At 37.3% G+C, this 7,205-nt stretch overlaps 1 pseudogene; it reads left to right on the top strand.

The window, feature by feature from the left end:
* Window positions 1–497: 497 nt before the first annotated feature.
* Window positions 498–2,401, top strand: LOC127684066 (heat shock cognate 71 kDa protein-like; annotated as a pseudogene).
* Window positions 2,402–7,205: the final 4,804 nt, after the last annotated feature.

The raw sequence follows: 7,205 nt of genomic DNA on the forward strand, positions 1-7,205 counted from the left end.
GCCTTCAATATAAGCAGGCATTCCTTGTAAACACACCAGCTGAACAGGCCAGGAAATGGGCAACACACAGCCACCACACTCTCCAAAATACAGAGAATAAAGAAATAAAAAAAGAATTAGAAATTTGAACAGGAATTACAGAGAAAGGCTTTATCAACAGAACACAAGAGAAGAAAAACTCAGGCTTTAAAGATAAAATAGAGGAAATGATTCAAAGACAATATTAGATCTAAACATCCCCTCATACATTAAAAACATTTAAGAAATCTGGAAAAGCATCAAAACACCAAACATAAGAATAATAGGTATACAAGGAAGGAGAAGAAACCCAAATCAAGGATCCAGAAAATATTTTCAACAAAATTATAGGAAAAAAATTTTCCACCCAAGGAAGTAGATACCTATAAGAATCACGTGGACACATTGAATGCAGAGGCAGTTCTAGAGGATTTGTGTGGTCTTATTGTCAGCACAGACAGGCCTACAAACATGCAACTATGTTTGAGGAACTTGCAGTTGGCATTGATCTTGGCAACACTTACTCTTGTGTGGATATCTTCCAGTATGGAAAGGTAGAAATAATTGTCAATCAGTAGGGTAATGACAAGCTATGCTGCTTTCACAGACACAGAATGATTAATTGGGGACGCTGTGAAAAGTTAGGTTGCAATGAACCCCATCAATAGTTTTGGATGCCAAAGTCTGATTGGATGTAGATTTGATGTTGCTATTTTTCAGTTTGATATGAAGCACTGGCCTTTCATGGTGGTGAATGATGCAGGCAGGCCGAAGGACCAAGTTAAGATAAAACACTTCAACCTAGAAGAAGTGTCCTCAATGGTTTTGACAAAGATGAAGGAGTTTGTCAAAACTTACCTTGGAAAGACTGTTACTAATGCCATGGTCACAGTGCCAGCTTACTTCAATGACTTTTAGTGCTAGGCAACAAAAGATGCTGGAACTATTGCTGGTCACAATGTACTTTGAATGATCAACAAACCAACTCTTGTTGCTATTGATTATGGTTTAAATAATAAGGTTGGAGCTGAAAGAAATGTACTAATTTTTGACTTGGGGGATGGTACTTTTGATGTGTCAGTCTTCACATTAAGGATGGAATTTTTGAAGTCAAATCAACAGTTGGAGACACCCACTTTGGTGTATATTACTTTGACAACTCAATTTCTGGTCAAACATTTCTTTGTTGAGTTTAAGTGAAAACACAAGAAGAAAATCTGTGAGAACAAGAGAGCTGTCTAGTGTCTCTGAATGGTGTGTGAGCAGGGCAAGTGGACCCTTTCCTGCAGCACTCAGGACAGTACTGAAATTGATTCTTTCTATGAGGGAATTGACTTCCATTTCATGGTGTCTCCACTACCTGTACGCAATTTAAGGAATTGAATGCTGACCTGTTCTGTGGCACACTGAACCCTGTAGAGAAGGACCTTCAAGATGCCAAACTAGTCAAGTCACAGATACATGAGCTTGTTTTGTTGGAGGCTCTACCAGGATTCCCAAGATTCAGAAACTTCTGCAAGACTTCTTCAATTGGAAAGAACTGAATAGTAGCATTAACCCTGATGAAGCTGTTGCTTATGATGCAGCTGACCAGGTAGACATTCTATCTGGAGACAAATCTGCAAATCTGTTCAGGATTTGTTGCTCTTGGATGTCGCTTCTCATTCCCTTGGCATTGAAACTGCTGGTAGAGTCAGGGCTGTCCTCATCAAGTGCAATATCACCATTCTCACCAAGCAGACAAGCTTTCACCACCTACTCTGACAACCATTTAGATGTATGAAGGTGAAAGGGCCCTGACCAAGGACAACAATGTGCTTGGAAAGTTTCAGTCACCAGGCATTCCTCCAGTATCACATGAGATTCGGCAGATTGAAGTTACTTTTGACATTAATACTAAAGGCATCTTCAATGTTTCTGCTATAGATCAGAGCACAGGAAAGGAGAACGAGATCACCATCACCAATGAGAAGGGCCACTTGAGTAAGGAGAATATTGAGCACATGGTCCACAAAGTTGAGAAGTACAAAACTGAGGATAAAAAGCAGAGAGATAAGATTTCCTCCAAGAATTCACTGGAGTCTTATACCTCCAACATAAAAGTAACCCTTGAAAATGAAAAACTTCAAGGCAAGATCAATGATGAGGAAAACAGAAGAGTCTTGACAAGTGCAATGAAATCATCAGCTGGCTGGATAATAACCAGATTGCAGAGAAGGAAGTACTTGAACATCAGCACAAAGAACTAGAAAATGTCTACAATACTATCACTGCCAAGCTTTTGGTGGCATTGCCTGGAGGTATATCTGGTGGCTTCTCTGGTGGGGAAGCTCCTCCATCTGGTGGTACCTCTTCAGACCTCACCATTGAAGAGGTTGATTAAGCCAATCCACGTAGAGAGTGTTGCATTGTTTCACAGGAACCCAAATTTAGAACTGTTAATTGCAAGTTATATGGAATGCTAATAAAACTATCTAAATTGGCAAAAAAGAAGCACACAGAACACCAAATAGATTAAAACATAAAAGAAAGCCCTCTCACCAAATTGTAAAATAAGAAACGTGAAGAATGAAGGAATACTAAAAGCTACAAAAGAAAAAGACCAAGTAGCAAAACGGCAGAGCTATGAGAATTACACTTGATTTCTTAGGAGACTCTTAAACTCAGAAGGACCTAGACAGATGTGCAACAGACTCTAAGAGACCACTGATGCTAGAAAAGGATACTGTATCCAGCAAAGCTTTCAATCACCATAGATAGAGAAGATAAGATATTCCATTATAAATGCAACTTTAAACAATATCTATCTACAAATCCTGAGCTACAGAAGTATTAAAAGGAAAACAACCAATCTACGAAGATTAACTAAATAATCTCACATCTGCAAAACCAAAAGGAGGAAAGCACATGTGTAGACATTTGATATTTACCAAAATAAACTTCAAACCAAAACTAATCAAATGACATACTCATCTAAGGAAAAAAATAGCTTTCAAAATGACGTTTTAGTTTTTAACATCTATGCCCCAAACACAAAGGAACCTACATTTGCAAAGCAAAGCCACTACTACAGCTTGAATTACATATTGACTCTTATATGCTGGTACTGGGATACTTCAGTATTGCTCTCTCACTAAGAGATGGGTTATCCAGACAAAAACTAAACAGAGAAATTCTAAAGCTAACTGAAGTTTTAAAGCAAATGGACCTAAAAAATACTTGCTGAACACTTCAGCCAAACACTAAAGAATAGACCTTTTTCTTATCAACTCTTGGAACTTCCTCCAAAATTAACCACATATTCAGTCACAAAGAAAATCTCAAATACTGCAAGAAAATTGAAACAACTCCCTGCATTCTGATATCAAAAATAACAGAAACAACAGAAAGCTGACAAATTTAATGAAACTTTAAAACTCTTTACTGAATAAAAAGTGAGTCAAGAGATAAATAAAAAAGTAGAAATTATGTGAAATTGAATGACAATAAATATAGAACATATTCAAACTTATGGGAAACAGTGAAAGTGCTGCTAAGATGAACATTTCTAATACTAAGTGCCTAAGTAAAACAATGGGAAAGATCTTGTACTAGCAACTTAACAACACATCTGAAAGCTCTAGATCGGTAAAGGCTAAAGAGAGGCTCCAACAAAGGGAAACCAAGTGGGGGAGGTGGGAGTGTGTCTGGTGGAGGGGCATATATGTGGAGGCAGGGGGAGGGAGGAAGGGTTGGGGGTCTTTGGGGAGGGAGGAAATTGGGAAATTTTTTACCATGGCAATGTAAATGAAGATGATATTCAATAAAAAATGAAAGTCTATTTACATTTCAAATGATTTCCCATTTCAAGGATTCCCCCCTCCCTGAAAGTCCCATAAGCCCTCTACCCTCCCCCTGATCCCCAATCAACCCCTTCTCACTTCCCTGTCCTGTTATTCCCCTACACTGCTACACTGAGACTTCCTAGGAGCAGGGGCCTCTCCTTCTTTTTTCTTGGGTATCATTTGATATGTGAATTGTTTCTTGGGTATTCCAAGATTTTGGGCTAATATCCATTTATCAGTGAGTGCATACCATGTATGCTCTTTTGTGATTGGGTCACCTCACCCAGGATGACATTCTCCAGTTCCACCCATTTGCCTCAGAATTTCATGACTTCATTGTTTTTAATAGCTGAGTAGTATTCCACAGTGTAAATATACTACATTTTCTGTACCCATTCCTCTGTTGAAGGATATCTGGGTTCTGTCCAGCCTCTGGCTATTATAAATAGGGCTACTATGAACGTATTGAAGCATGTATCCTTTTTACATGCTGGGGAATCCTATGGGTATGTGCCCAGGAGGGTATAGTGGTGTCCTCCAGTAGATTTATGCCCAGTTTTCTAAGGATCCGTAAGACTGATTTCCAGAGTGGTTGTACCTGCTTGCAGCCCCACCAGCAGTGGAGGAATGTTCCTCTTTTTCCATATCCTCGCCAGCACCTGTTTTCTCCTGGGTTTTTGAGCTTAGCCATTCTGACTGGTGTAAGGTGAAATCTCAGGGTTGTTGTGATTTGCATTTCCCTGATGACTAAGGATGGTGAACATTTCTTTAGGTGCTTCTCAGCCATTTGATATTCCTCAGGTGAAAATTCTTTGTTTAGCTCTGTACCCCATTCTTTAATAGGGTTATATGGCTCTCTGGAGTCTACTTCTTGAGTTCTTTGTATATCTTGGATATCAGCCCTCTGTTGGATGTAGGGTTGGTAAAGATATTTTCCCAATTTGTTGGTTGCTGTTTTGTCCTTTTGGCAGTGCCCTTTGCCTTACAGAAATATATTGAATAAAAATATAATTTAAAAATGCATATAGACAGATAAGAACCTAACACAGACTTTTTCAAACCATAAAAGTGTAAAGTTGTTTCACATAAAAACTGGCAATAGAGTGTATAAAAAATATGGGAAAGAAAGGCATCCCATAGTGGGGGACATTTTCTTGTGCAAAAAATGAATAAAGCTCTTTGGGCAAAATAGTATATTTTGTGGAACACAAGGACACACCTCAGCTCTCATAGAGAGATGATTTATATTTATTTATTCATTTATATATTTGTTTTCTTTTGCAGGGTAAGTTTCAAGGGCAGGGATTTAATGCTTTAATACAGAATAGAGCTTTTTGTTTTTGTTTTGCAAATGACTGACTCTTCTTTCTAAAGTTTACTTTTATCCAAAAGATTAGATTTTTGTATAATGCTTGGATTTGTTTTTACATTTGGTTTCTTTTGCAAATGGGTTTTCAAGGACACAGCGGGATAGGGAGGGATGGGACGGTGAGTCGGATTGGGTGTAAATTCACAAAGAATCAAGACAAAGTATATAAACATTATGGAGAACATTCTTATTAATATATGTATAAATAAAAATATGCATTCAATATCCATTAGAAAAAAAGAAAATGACCTAATAAAATTCACAATTCTAAAAAAAAAAAAAAGTTAGTCTAGATCAATCACCCCTTCTATCATTGTTATTTTTTTCTCTTGGTCTATTGGCTTAAGGTTATCAGAATCCCAAGGATGCTAGGGGGATGCTGAACTTTCTCTTCAATGAAGCATTTGTTGAATCTTCTGATAGGAGCACTCTCTACCTGAGACCAAAGCTTCTAGCCCAGCAAAACTTAGGGTTGAAGATATAGGAAATAAATATTTCCCTATTGTGTCACTAGGGTACATACTACTGAGTGAAACCTGTTGTGGGTTATCCACTAGAGAAAACTTATCAGACATGGGTTTAAGCCAATATTTTATTATTTTATTACAATCTTTATTACTCACCTGGGAAGCACATAGGGTGTTTCGGATCTCTCTGAACCTTTCTCAGTGTGAGCTTTTAAGCACAAAAGACATGTTCTTGGTTGAGATATTTTAGTTGAAAAGAATAGTTAGTCAGAAGCATAACTAGAGAAGCCAAAAAGCAAAGTACATTTAGAGACTTTACCAATACTTTGGGCTTTGACAGATTAGGTCTTTTTTTTTTCATTTAGCATGCCACATTTTGTGTCTTGAATGGTATTTTACTCGTAGAGTCAGTTGTGCTAAGGTTTGGATGTCTACTAAGGCCTAGAGCCCTGTTATAAACATTTACTTTTCCATCTCTTGATTTCTGGATATATATGGTGGAAACTATAATGTATATTGAAGTGGAATTCAAAATATATGTTGCCTTCTAGAAAAGCCTGCACAAGCCCTACAAGCTAATTCTACTTCTTTAGTGCTGTGCCTGTGTCTTCAAAAGTCAATTCTACGTTACTGTCAAGTTAGCTGCTTCAGAATTGTGACAAACATAGTAACACCAATGAATTCTATGCAAGATATGAATATGTAGTAATAATAATTAACCTAAGACAATAAAATGTGGAGCAAAAAGAAAACCACTGAGCAAAAACAAGGATAATTCTGAAACCAAGAACCGGTGTTCTGCCAGCCTATGTAAGAAAATAATAAACAAAGATGCTGCAACATATGTCTTTGACTTATGGCCTTTTTCAGATTACCATAAGTATGAGGAGACATTTTCCTTAGTTAGAGAATATAATAGTCAGTGTTCTCTAATGAAACAGCATTTACAAAATGGATTTCATATATATGTATACACACATAATACATTTATAAAAAATCATAATACAGGTATACAGAAATCATATCTATATATAATTTATTAGAATAGCTCATAGGCTGTGGTCTAGCTATATTAACAATGGTTTTGTCTTGCCAGAAATGCCAAGAGTCTTATAATTGTCAAGTTTGTGACTCTGATGTCTCACTTGATCTTCAGTCTGCATTAGAATCTAAAATATGTAGGTTCTAACATTAATAAAGGAATGCTTCAGTGCCGGGGGCCAACCCCAGTGGTTCTTCATGAGGCAGTGGAGGAGAAAGAGGGTTGGTGGGGTTAAGATGTGATCTTACAAGACATTTATTTTACTGTATAATAATAAAATGTTCACCTGCCTTAAGTCTAAGTCACTTTGCTTCAGTAGCTGATCTGCCTTGTGAGTTCCTCTGAGGTGAGGAACTATTTAGCATCTCATCTGAAAGAGCAGCCTTTGTTCTATTGTGGCCCTAACTTTCAGCCTGCTAGTTTAAATTGCAGGGGAAAAAAAGGACACTATGAAAAGTGATTTTAGCCTTTGTATCTAAGTTCTA

The sequence above is a fragment of the Apodemus sylvaticus genome, chromosome 5 (assembly GCF_947179515.1).
Source record: "Apodemus sylvaticus chromosome 5, mApoSyl1.1, whole genome shotgun sequence".
Classification (NCBI taxonomy): domain Eukaryota; kingdom Metazoa; phylum Chordata; class Mammalia; order Rodentia; family Muridae; genus Apodemus; species Apodemus sylvaticus.